A 13866-nucleotide genomic window follows, 5' to 3' on the forward strand; every position below is an offset into this window, starting at 1 on the left:
ACTCCCGCAGCCCGTTACCATTGCATCCCAAGGATGTAACAGCTGCAGGGGGTCGCGGTTGGTGCAGAGCCCCTCCCACACATACACCCCACCCTCTGCTGTGCTGCTGAACATCAGGGGACCCTGGGACTGTGGAGGATAGATAGGGGGCAGTTGTCATGGAGACAGAATGCAGTGGCTGAATACAATGCATGGAACGGTGTGTGTGTGTGTGTGTGTGTGTGTGTGTGTGTGTGTGTGTGTGTGTGTGTGTGTGTGTATGTGCGTGCATGCATGCTTGCGTGCGTGCGTGTGTACGTGGTTTCACATGGTTTTGCATGATTACTGAACAAATGTGGGGATGGTGCTTTCACTGCTTTGGCCTAACTGTGTTGAGCATGTAACACTACATAAATGTAATAAGTCTTAAAGGCCCAGGGCAGTCAAAAACGTGATTTTCTTGTGTTTTATATATTTCCAGACTATGATGTTTGAATAATACTGTGAAATTGCTCAAATTACGATAATGCCCTTATGATGCTGTTTGAAAAGGCCGCCAAAAATGTCAGCCTGTTTTGGTGGGATGGTGACAAATTAGTTAATAGACCAATAAGAAAGATATAAGAATCTCTTAAATCTAAGAATCTCTCTACCAATAATAGCTAGTTTTCAGTTTTCCCTTCCCCACTCAGACCATTTCCCAGACAGAATTGTCTCTTTGCTAAGAAGCCATTTTTGTTTCTATTTGACCATTTTAATTGAAAACAATCACAGCAAGGTACTTAATTGTTACCAAGAAATGATTTGATATTGAGATAAATCAGCTGCATGGGACCTTTAAACTATGTATTTAAACAGCTTACGTCCCCAAGGAACCTTACAAAGTATTTCAGCCAAACATGTATAGACCATTTCTGATCCTCTATCCTAGCAAATGTAATGCATTTATATTTGAAAGTAATGAAGAACGAGGAAAAGAGCACTGAATACTCTTTTGAACTTCTTTGGAATCTATATATCTAACTTAATAATTCATTTTAAATCATTTATTTCCACACTGCCTACAAGTGTGTAGCCTATAAGGAGGACAAGATATTTGTTCCTTCAGGCAGCATTTTTGTTTCTGCCTCAGCCAATGTATTTGGCGTGACAACAACAACTACGTTGGCCAAAGCACACACAGATCTGGCAACGGTGCGGAAATATTTGATTTCATTTCAGCAAGGCCTTGATGAAAACACAAGTTTATGTTCATTGGGGCGCACAACAGAAAACAAAAATGATCGTTTGTTATTGGACCAGTTTCAGTCCATTTTCTTCCGTTTGAACACAACCATAGTTATAGAAGCACTATGGCTTAAAAGCCTATAATGTGACACTACTGTCTCTTGATTATGGCAGCCACCTGTAGGGAGGTCACAGCCTCCTCATTTGGTATGATTGATTGACAGTTGTCCATGGTTTGCCAGCTCCAGGTTTGTACTTTACCCCCATCTGCAGACAGACAGAGAGAGGGGGGGGGGGTGAAGGTAGGAGGAGTGAGAGAGAGAGAGAGAGATGGAGGGAGAGAGGGAGAGAGGGAGAGAGAGATGGACTACGGGAAAAGAGAGAAGGGGAGGGATGGTAAAGAGCAAGAGAGAGCGAGAGAGAGTCAGGGAGAGAAAGAGAGGTTAACTAGGCCTGACAGTTGCTGGCAGACATTACTGATGGCTTGCATAAATACCTGTGATCCTGAGTCTCCTCTCTTGTCTGCCTTTATCAGTCTGACTACACTTACTGTCTATTGCAGGGTTAGGCAACCCCGGTTCTGGAGTGCCGCAGGCACTTCATGTGATTTAACCAACCTGGAAGACCAGGTGTGTTGAATGTAGGCAATCGCTGAACTGATCAATTAGCTCAGTTGGTCAGGAGTGGTGCCCAGTTGGAACAGAATCATGCAGTAGAATCATGCAGTACCTGTGGCACAACAGGAACAGGGTTGTCTACCCCTTGTCTACTGAGTACACACACACACGCACCCGACCCCCACAGAAACTGCATCCACACAAACCTGATCCAGTGATGATGTAGCCATCGCCACGTTAAAGGTATAGATGGACTTTACACACTGGCCTGGATGGAGAGAGGGGAACACTGATTTAATTGTCCACAACACAATTACGTAGGCACATGCAAACACGTAGGTACACTCACCCAGACAAAGCTGTAGGGCTCAGACTCAAATCAAATCAAATCCAATTTTATTTGTCACATACACATGGTTAGCAGATGTTAATGCGAGTGTAGCGAAATGCTTGTGCTTCTAGTTCCGACAATGCAGTAATAACAAGTAATCTAACTAACAATTCCAAAACTACTGTCTTGTACACAGTGTAAGGGGATAAAGAATATGTACATAAGGATATATGAATGAGTGATGGTACAGATCAGCATAGGCAAGATACAGTAGATGGTATCGAGTACAGTATGTACAAATGAGATGAGTATGTAAACAAAGTGGCATAGTTTAAAGTGGCTAGTGATACATGTATTACATAAGGATACAGTCGATGATATAGAGTACAGTATATACGTATGCATATGAGATAAATAATGTAGGGTAAGTAACATTATATAAGGTAGCATTGTTTAAAGTGGCTAGTGATATATTTACATAATTACCCATCAATTCCCATTATTAAAGTGGCTGGAGTTGAGTCAGTGTCAGTGTGTTGGCAGCAGCCACTCAGTGTTAGTGGTGGCTGTTTAACAGTCTGATGTCCTTGAGATAGAAGCTGTTTTTCAGTCTCTCGGTCCCAGCTTTGATGCACCTGTACTGACCTCGCCTTCTGGATGATAGCGGGGTGAACAGGCAGTGGCTCGGGTGGTTGATGTCCTTGATGATCTTTATGGCCTTCCTGTGACATCGGGTGGTGTAGGTGTCCTGGAGGGCAGGTAGTTTGCCCCCGGTGATGCGTTGTGCAGACCTCACTACCCTCTGGAGAGCCTTACGGTTGAGGGCGGTGCAGTTGCCATACCAGGCGGTGATACAGCCCGCCAGGATGCTCTCGATTGTGCATCTGTAGAAGTTTGTGAGTGCTTTTGGTGACAAGCCGAATTTCTTCAGCCTCCTGAGGTTGAAGAGGCGCTGCTGCGCCTTCTTCACGATGCTGTCTGTGTGAGTGGACCAATTCAGTTTGTCTGTGATGTGTATGCCGAGGAACTTAAAACTTGCTACCCTCTCCACTACTGTTCCATCGATGTGGATAGGGGGGTGTTCCCTCTGCTGTTTCCTGAAGTCCACAATCATCTCCTTAGTTTTGTTGACGTTGAGTGTGAGGTTATTTTCCTGACACCACACTCTGAGGGCCCTCACCTCCTCCCTGTAGGCCGTCTCGTTGTTGTTGGTAATCAAGCCTACCACTGTTGTGTCGTCCGCAAACTTGATGATTGAGTTGGAGGCGTGCGTGGCCACGCAGTCGTGGGTGAACAGGGAGTACAGGAGAGGGCTCAGAACGCACCCTTGTGGGGCCCCAGTGTTGAGGATCAGCGGGGAGGAGATGTTGTTGCCTACCCTCACCACCTGGGGGCGGCCCGTCAGGAAGTCCAGTACCCAGTTGCACAGGGCGGGGTCGAGACCCAGGGTCTCGAGCTTGATGACGAGCTTGGAGGGTACTATGGTGTTGAATGCCGAGCTGTAGTCGATGAACAGCATTCTCACATAGGTATTCCTCTTGTCCAGATGGGTTAGGGCAGTGTGCAGTGTGGTTGAGATTGCATCGTCTGTGGACCTATTTGGGCGGTAAGCAAATTGGAGTGGGTCTAGGGTGTCAGGTAGGGTGGAGGTGATATGGTCCTTGACTAGTCTCTCAAAGCACTTCATGATGACGGATGTGAGTGCTACGGGGCGGTAGTCGTTTAGCTCAGTTACCTTAGCTTTCTTGGGAACAGGAACAATGGTGGCCCTCTTGAAGCATGTGGGAACAGCAGACTGGTATAGGGATTGATTGAATATGTCCGTAAACACACCGGCCAGCTGGTCTGCGCATGCTCTGAGGGCGCGGCTGGGGATGCCGTCTGGGCCTGCAGCCTTGCGAGGGTTAACACGTTTAAATGTCTTACTCACCTCGGCTGCAGTGAAGGAGAGACCGCATGTTTTCGTTGCAGGCCGTGTCAGTGGCACTGTATTGTCCTCAAAGCGGGCAAAGAAGTTATTTAGTCTGCCTGGGAGCAAGACATCCTGGTCCGTGACTGGGCTGGATTTCTTCCTGTAGTCCGTGATTGACTGTAGACCCTGCCACATGCCTCTTGTGTCTGAGCCGTTGAATTGAGATTCTACTTTGTCTCTGTACTGGCGCTTAGCTTGTTTGATAGCCTTGCGGAGGGAATAGCTGCACTGTTTGTATTCGGTCATGTTACCAGACACCTTGCCCTGATTAAAAGCAGTGGTTCGCGCTTTCAGTTTCACACGAATGCTGCCATCAATCCACGGTTTCTGGTTAGGGAATGTTTTAATCGTTGCTATGGGAACGACATCTTCAACGCACGTTCTAATGAACTCGCACACCGAATCAGCGTATTCGTCAATGTTGTTATCTGATGCAATACGAAACATCTCCCAGTCTACGTGATGGAAGCAGTCTTGGAGTGTGGAGTCAGCTTGGTCGGACCAGCGTTGGACAGACCTCAGCGTGGGAGCCTCTTGTTTTAGTTTCTGTCTGTAGGCAGGGATCAACAAAATGGAGTCGTGGTCAGCTTTTCCGAAAGGGGGGCGGGGCAGGGCCTTATATGCGTCGCGGAAGTTAGAGTAACAATGATCCAAGGTCTTTCCTCCCCTGGTTGCGCAATCGATATGCTGATAAAATTTGGGGAGTCTTGTTTTCAGATTAGCCTTGTTAAAATCCCCAGCTACAATGAATGCAGCCTCCGGATAAAGCGTTTCCAGTTTGCAGAGAGTTAAATAAAGTTCGTTCAGAGCCATCGATGTGTCTGCTTGGGGGGGGATATATACGGCTGTGATTATAATCGAAGAGAATTCTCTTGGTAGATAATGCGGTCTACATTTGATTGTCTTACTATACTAACCCTGTGTGTGTGTGTGTGTGTGTGTGTGTGTGTGTGTGTGTGTGTGTTGTTATCATTGTACAGTTCATAGTCAGTATGCATATAATTATCATCCATGTTGTTATTGATTTAATATGATATGTTCCTGAGTTCTCGTCTTGGCAATGTAAGCTTGAGCAAAAAAAACCTGGAGAGAGTGAGATAGAGATACGGAGAGGGGGAGCGTGGGAGGAGAGACAGAAAGGGCAGAGAAGTTCAAGTAGTGGAACGATCCCTCCTTCAGTCAGAATGAGAGTAACCCAGAGTGTCTGCTGCTAGTTCTCTCTGTGGATTTGACCTGATGAACTAAAACTATAATTACACAGCCTGAAATCAGGATGCCTGACTGAGAGTAAGGGTGTGTGTGTGTGTGTGTGTGTGTGTGTGTGTGTGTGTGTGTGTGTGTGTGTGTGTGTGTTTGTGTGTGTGTGTGTGTGTACACGTTCTACTATACTTGTGAGTACCGGAAGTCCTCACACGAATAGTAAACCGGTCCTCACTTGTATACAGGTTATTTTAGGCTTAGGGTTTAGGGTAAGGGTTAGGGTTAGAATTAGGGATTAGTGGTTTGGTTTAGGGTTAGAATTAGGGGTTAGGATTAGGGTCAGGAGTTAGGGTTAGTATAGTAAGACATAGCTGTGTGTGTGTGTGTGTGTGTGTGTGTGTGTGTGTGTGTGTGTGTGTGTGTGTGTGTGTGTGTGTGTGTGTGTGTGCGTCCATTCCCTACCTAGTCTCCTACAGTACTCAGGCGGAGGGGCAGACAGACAGCTGACTCCACAAGTGTGACCTCCGAGATTCTGCTGCTCTGTTGCCGTAGGAACAGGCACACAACTTTACTGTTGTGTCTCGACTGAGAGAGAGAGAAATAGAGAGAGAGAGATGGCGAGAACATCGGAGAGCGATGAAATGAATGTGAGAGAGAGAGAGAGCGACAGAGAGAGACCGTGAGAGTGAGAGCAGACAAGGTTCAAGTAGCTCAATAACACTCCGTTCAGGCGAGAATGGCTCTCAGTGGTAGAGGAGAAAGTTAGCATGTCAGAGTTACAGAGAGAGGAGGAGGGAGAGAGAAAGTGATTAATTGAATTGTTCACAGTTATGAGATCTGTTATTAAATCGGAGAATGACTCCCTCACCAGGTTGTCAACGGCAACCACACAGGTGATGATGTCACTGTGACCCTCCATCGTCCTCAAGCGAAACTTGGCTTTCTCCCATGATGCTTTGAGAGATGTAAACACGACATCTGAAAAAAAAGGGACCCATCATAATCACCCAAGTCTTGCGTGAACTTTTTTACGTGAACTTGCGTGAACCTTTTTACAAAGGGACAAATTCAGACTTGCACACCTTTCCTATGCACTTCTCAGTAGTTGGTATTCAGATGTGCGTAACGCGCTTTGTGCAGGTGCGTAACAGGCTTTTTGGTTTGGTTCCTTTGAGTGCGCTGAATCAATTTAAATCAACCGCTGAAAATCCTTCCACTTGATGGCTGACAGATTTCCCCTGGAGTTTTCACTCAATAGGGGTTTCAGTACATTTATATAAAGCCATCCCTTTACATTTGGTGTACCTTTAAATAGAATTTAGTCTACAGACTCACTAGAATATATTGAGAGAACTGTTCAGAATATTAGGGATCAATGAAAGAAAGTCATGTAAGTACACACATATTCATCTCCTTTTTAGCACCACTTGGTCAATTTAAAAACACTTTGAAACTAACAATAGTGACAGTTATAAATGTAAGGAAACTAACACTAGTGACAGTTATAAATGTAAGGAAACTAACACTAGTGACAGTTATAAATGTAAGGATACTAACACTAAAGAGACAGTTATAAATGTAAGGATACTAACACTAGTGACAGTTATAAATGTAAGGAAACTAACACAAGTGACAGTTATAAATGTAAGGAAACTAACACTAGTGACAGTTATAAATGTAAGGATACTAACACTAAAGAGACAGTTATAAATGTAAGGATACTAACACTAGTGACAGTTATAAATGTAAGGAAACTAACACTAGTGACAGTTATAAATGTAAGGATACTAACACTAAAGAGACAGTTATAAATGTAAGGATACTAACACTAGTGACAGTTATAAATGTAAGGATACTAACACTAAAGAGACAGTTATAAATGTAAGGATACTAACACTAGTGACAGTTATAAATGTAAGGAAACTAACACTAGTGACAGTTATAAATGTAAGGAAACTAACACTAGTGACAGTTATAAATGTAAGGATACTAACACTAAAGAGACAGTTATAAATGTAAGGATACTAACACTAGTGACAGTTATAAATGTAAGGATACTAACACTAAAGAGACAGTTATAAATGTAAGGATACTAACACTAGTGACAGTTATAAATGTAAGGAAACTAACACTAGTGACAGTTATAAATGTAAGGAAACTAACACTAGTGACAGTTATAAATGTAAGGATACTAACACTAAAGTGACAGTTATAAATGTAAGGAAACTAACACTTGGAACAGTTATAAATGTAAGGGAACTAACACTAAAGTGACAGTTGTAAATGTAAGGATACTAACACTAAAGAGACAGTTATAAATGTAAGGATACTAACACTAAAGAGACAGTTATAAATGTAAGGATACTAACACTAAAGTGACAGTTGTAAATGTAAGGCAACTAACACTAGTGACAGTTATAAATGTAAGGAAACTAACACTAGTGACAGTTATAAATGTAAGGAAACTAACACTAGTGACAGTTATAAATGTAAGGCAACTAACACTAGTGACAGTTATAAATGTAAGAAAACTAACACTTATGTGACAGCTGTAAATGTAAGGCAACTAACACTAGTGACAGTTATAAATGTAAGGAAATGAACACTTGGAACACTTATAAATGTAAGGGAACTAACACTAAAGAGACAGTTATAAATGTAAGGGAACTAACACTAAAGAGACAGTTATAAATGTAAGGGAACTAACACTAAAGAGACAGTTATAAATGTAAGGATACTAACACTAAAGAGACAGTTATAAATGTAAGGAAACAAACACTTGGAACAGTTATAAATGTAAGGGAACTAACACTAAAGTGACAGTTATAAATGTAAGGATACTAACACTTATGTGACAGTTATAAATGTAAGGAAACTAACACTAAAGTGACAGTTGTAAATGTAAGGATACTAACACTAAAGAGACAGTTATAAATGTAAGGATACTAACACTAAAGAGACAGTTATAAATGTAAGGGAACTAACACTAAAGAGACAGTTATAAATGGAAGGAAACTAACACTAAAGTGACACTTATAAATGTAAGGATACTAACACTAGTGACAGTTATAAATGTAAGGATACTAACACTAAAGAGACAGTTATAAATGTAAGGATACTAACACTAAAGAGACAGTTATAAATGTAAGGGAACTAAAACTAAAGAGACAGTTATAAATGTAAGGAAACGAACACTTGGAACAGTTATAAATGTAAGGGAACTAACACTAAAGAGACAGTTATAAATGTAAGGATACTAACACTAAAGAGACAGTTATAAATGTAAGGATACTAACACTAGTGACAGTTATAAATGTAAGGATACTAACACTAAAGAGACAGTTATAAATGTAAGGGAACTAACACTAAAGAGACAGTTATAAATGGAAGGAAACTAACACTAAAGTGACACTTATAAATGTAAGGATACTAACACTAGTGACAGTTATAAATGTAAGGATACTAACACTAAAGAGACAGTTATAAATGTAAGGATACTAACACTAAAGAGACAGTTATAAATGTAAGGATACTAACACTAAAGAGACAGTTATAAATGTAAGGGAACTAACACTAAAGAGACAGTTATAAATGTAAGGATACTAACACTAAAGAGACAGTTATAAATGTAAGGGAACTAACACTAAAGAGACAGTTATAAATGTAAGGCAACTAACACTAGTGACAGTTATAAATGTAAGGAAACTAACACTAGTGACAGTTATAAATGTAAGGAAACTAACACTAGTGACAGTTATAAATGTAAGGAAACTAACACTAGTGACAGTTATAAATGTAAGGGAACTAACACTTATGTGACAGTTATAAATGTAAGGATACTAACACTAAAGAGACAGTTATAAATGGAAGGAAACTAACACTAAAGAGACAGTTATAAATGTAAGGATACTAACACTAGTGACAGTTATAAATGTAAGGAAACTAACACTAAAGTGACAGTTGTAAATGTAAGAATACTAACACTAAAGAGACAGTTATAAATGTAAGGATACTAACACTAGTGACAGTTATAAATGTAAGGAAACTAACACTAAAGTGACAGTTGTAAATGTAAGGAAACTAACACTAAAGAGACAGTTATAAATGTAAGGATACTAACACTAGTGACAGTTATAAATGTAAGGAAACTAACACTAAAGAGACAGTTATAAATGTAAGGATACTAACACTAGTGACAGTTATAAATGTAAGGAAACTAACACTAGAGACAGTTATAAATGTAAGGATACTAACACTAAAGTGACAGTTGTAAATGTAAGGATACTAACACTAAAGAGACAGTTATAAATGTAAGGATACTAACACTAAAGTGACAGTTATAAATGTAAGGAAACTAACACTAGTGACAGTTATAAATGTAAGGAAACTAACACTAAAGTGACAGTTATAAATGTAAGGAAACTAACACTAGTGACAGTTATAAATGTAAGGAAACTAACACTAAAGTGACAGTTATAAATGTAAGGAAACTAACACTAGTGACAATTATAAATGTAAGGAAACTAACACTAGTGACAGTTATAAATGTAAGGAAACTAACACTAGTGACAGTTATAAATGTAAGGATACTAACACTAAAGTGACAGTTATAAATGTAAGGAAACTAACACTAGTGACAGTTATAAATGTAAGGAAACTAACACTAGTGACAGTTATAAATGTAAGGATACTAACACTAAAGTGACAGTTATAAATGTAAGGAAACTAACACTAGTGACAGTTATAAATGTAAGGAAACTAACACTAGTGACAGTTATAAATGTAAGGAAACTAACACTAGTGACAGTTATAAATGTAAGGATACTAACACTAAAGTGACAGTTGTAAATGTAAGGCAACTAACACTAGTGACAGTTATAAATGTAAGGAAACTAACACTAGTGACAGTTATAAATGTAAGGGAACTAACACTAAAGAGACAGTTATAAATGTAAGGGAACTAACACTAGAGACAGTTATAAATGTAAGGGAACTAACACTAAAGAGACAGTTATAAATGTAAGGATACTAACACTTATGTGACAGTTATAAATGTAAGGATACTAACACTAAAGAGACAGTTATAAATGTAAGGGAACTAACACTAAAGAGACAGTTATAAATGTAAGGCAACTAACACTAGTGACAGTTATAAATGTAAGGAAACTAACACTAGTGACAGTTATAAATGTAAGGAAACTAACACTAGTGACAGTTATAAATGTAAGGAAACTAACACTAGTGACAGTTATGAATGTAAGGGAACTAACACTTATGTGACAGTTATAAATGTAAGGATACTAACACTAAAGAGACAGTTATAAATGGAAGGAAACTAACACTAAAGAGACAGTTATAAATGTAAGGATACTAACACTAGTGACAGTTATAAATGTAAGGATACTAACACTAAAGAGACAGTTATAAATGGAAGGGAACTAACACTAGTGACAGTTATAAATGTAAGGATACTAACACTAAAGTGACAGTTGTAAATGTAAGGATACTAACACTAAAGAGACAGTTATAAATGTAAGGATACTAACACTAGTGACAGTTATAAATGTAAGGATACTAACACTAAAGTGACAGTTATAAATGTAAGGAAACTAACACTAGTGACAGTTATAAATGTAAGGAAACTAACACTAGTGACAGTTATAAATGTAAGGAAACTAACACTAGTGACAGTTATAAATGTAAGGATACTAACACTAAAGTGACAGTTGTAAATGTAAGGCAACTAACACTAGTGACAGTTATAAATGTAAGGAAACTAACACTAGTGACAGTTATAAATGTAAGGGAACTAACACTAAAGAGACAGTTATAAATGTAAGGGAACTAACACTAGAGACAGTTATAAATGTAAGGGAACTAACACTAAAGAGACAGTTATAAATGTAAGGATACTAACACTAAAGAGACAGTTATAAATGTAAGGAAACGAACACTTGGAACAGTTATAAATGTAAGGGAACTAACACTAAAGAGACAGTTATAAATGGAAGGAAACTAACACTAGAGACAGTTATAAATGTAAGGATACTAACACTAAAGTGACAGTTGTAAATGTAAGGAAACGAACACTTGGAACAGTTATAAATGTAAGGGAACTAACACTAAAGTGACAGTTATAAATGTAAGGATACTAACACTAAAGAGACAGTTATAAATGTAAGGAAACTAACACTAGTGACAGTTATAAATGTAAGGATACTAACACTAAAGAGACAGTTATAAATGTAAGGATACTAACACTAAAGAGACAGTTATAAATGTAAGGATACTAACACTAGTGACAGTTATAAATGTAAGGAAACTAACACTAGTGACAGTTATAAATGTAAGGGAACTAACACTAAAGAGACAGTTATAAATGTAAGGGAACTAACACTAAAGAGACAGTTATAAATGTAAGGGAACTAACACTAAAGTGACAGTTATAAATGTAGGGAAACTAACACTAAAGAGACAGTTATAAATGTAAGGGAACTAACACTAAAGAGACAGTTATAAATGTAAGGGAACTAACACTAAAGAGACAGTTATAAATGGAAGGAAACAAACATTAAAGTGACAGTTATAAATGTAAGGAAACTAACACTAATGTGACAGTTATAAATGTAAGGATACTAACACTAGTGACAGTTATAAATGGAAGGAAACAAACACTAAAGTGACAGTTGTAAATGTAAGGCAACTAACAATAGTGACAGTTATAAATGTAAGGATACTAACACTAAAGTGACAGTTATAAATGTAAGGAAACTAACACTAGTGACAGTTATAAATGTAAGGATACTAACACTAGTGACAGTTATAAATGTAAGGAAACTAACACTAGTGACAGTTATAAATGTAAGGAAACTAACACTAGTGACAGTTATAAATGTAAGGATACTAACACTAAAGTGACAGTTATAAATGTAAGGAAACTAACACTATTAGTGACAGTTATAAATGTATGTGGGTATAACTTACAGTGGCTACGAATAGTGGCTAATATTTAACATGATACAAATTGTAAAACATACAGTCAAAATCTGTATACAATAATTTACAGATTTAATATAATTAAAACATTCTAGAAATCATAAATCAGCTCTCTAGGTTTGGCGCTGTACACTCATTTGCGCATTGCTACAGAAGCCTATAGTTTGTGTCTCCAAATGTCATTCTTGCAAGTTACAAGGCTTACATTTTATAAACATCACTGTGGGAAAGTTGATATGATGATATGCTTTAGTTTGCTGCCATATGACTGGTTTCACATTTGTCTCCAGCGATCATAAGTTAAAATAGATCTGAAACAATTGTCAGTAATATTTACAATCCCCTTATCTTAGCGGCTTACTTTACCTATCTCTTTACCTAGCTCTTATCAATTTGTAAATTACAGTGCATGGAGAATGGTGTTATATCTATCAGAAAGAATAACAAAGATGGTGTTCCACTTGGACCCGACAGGTTGCATCAACCTTCTTCATCGATTCATCACACGTAAAGGCGGTGGCATTATGAGGGAATGAAGTCAAAATAGACACTGATCTAGGATCCGTTTTGCCTTTAAGGGGGCTCCTGAGTGGTGCAGCAGCCTAAGGCAAATCAAATCAAATGTATTTACATAGCCCTTCATACATCAGCTGATATCTCAAAGTGCTGTTCCGAAACCCAGCCTAAAACCCCTAACAGCAAGCAATGCCGGTGTAGAAGCACGGTGGCTAGGAAAAACTCCCTAGAAAGGCCAAAACCTAGGAAGAAACCTAGAGAGGAACCAGGCTATGAGGGGTGGCCAGTCCTCTTCTGGCTGTGCCGGGTGGAGATTATAACAGAACATGGCCAAGATGTTCAAATGTTCATAAATGACCAGCATGGTCAAACAATAATAATCACAGGCAGAACAGTTGAAACTGGAGCAGCAGCACGGCCAGGTGGACTGGGGGCAGCAAGGAGTCATCATGCCAGGTAGTCCTGAGGCATGGTCCTAGGGCTCAGGTCCTCCGAGAGAGAGAAAGAAAGAGAGAAAGAGAGAATTAGAGAGAGCATACTGAAATTCACACAGGACACCGGATAAGACAGGCGAAGTACTCCAGATATAACAAACTGACCCTAGCCCCCCGACACATAAACTACTGCATCCTAAATACTGGAGGCTGAGACAGGAGACACTGTGGCCCCATCCGATGATACCCCCGGACAGGGCCAAACAGGAAGGATATAACTAAACCCACTTTGCAAAGCACAGCCCCCACACCACTAGAGGGATATCTTCAACCACCAAATTACCATCCTGAGACAAGGCCGAGTATAGCCCACAAAGATCTCCGCCACGGCACAACCCAAGGGGGGGCGCCAACCCAGACAGGAAGATCACATCAGTGACTCGACCCACTCAAGTGACGCACCCCTCCTAGGGACGGCATGAAAGAGCACCAGTAAGCCAGTGACTCAGCCCCTGTAATAGGGTTAGAGGCAGAAAATCCCAGTGGAAAGAGGGGAACCGGCCAGGCAGAGACAGCAAGGGCGGTTCGTTGCTC

General features: G+C 39.6%; 1 long non-coding RNA gene across 1 annotated transcript; it reads right to left on the reverse strand.

Annotated features, from left to right (window-relative positions):
* Positions 1-1387: 1387 nt before the first annotated feature.
* Positions 1388-6191, reverse strand: LOC118951441. Its single transcript, XR_005042959.1, has 3 exons — positions 5789-6191; positions 2030-2091; positions 1388-1473 (listed from the first exon to the last, which is right to left on the reverse strand). It is a non-coding gene; the product is annotated as an uncharacterized LOC118951441 (long non-coding RNA).
* Between the last annotated feature and the right edge of the window lie 7675 nt (positions 6192-13866).

The sequence above is a fragment of the Oncorhynchus mykiss genome, chromosome 3 (genome assembly GCF_013265735.2).
Source record: "Oncorhynchus mykiss isolate Arlee chromosome 3, USDA_OmykA_1.1, whole genome shotgun sequence".
NCBI lineage: Eukaryota > Metazoa > Chordata > Actinopteri > Salmoniformes > Salmonidae > Oncorhynchus > Oncorhynchus mykiss.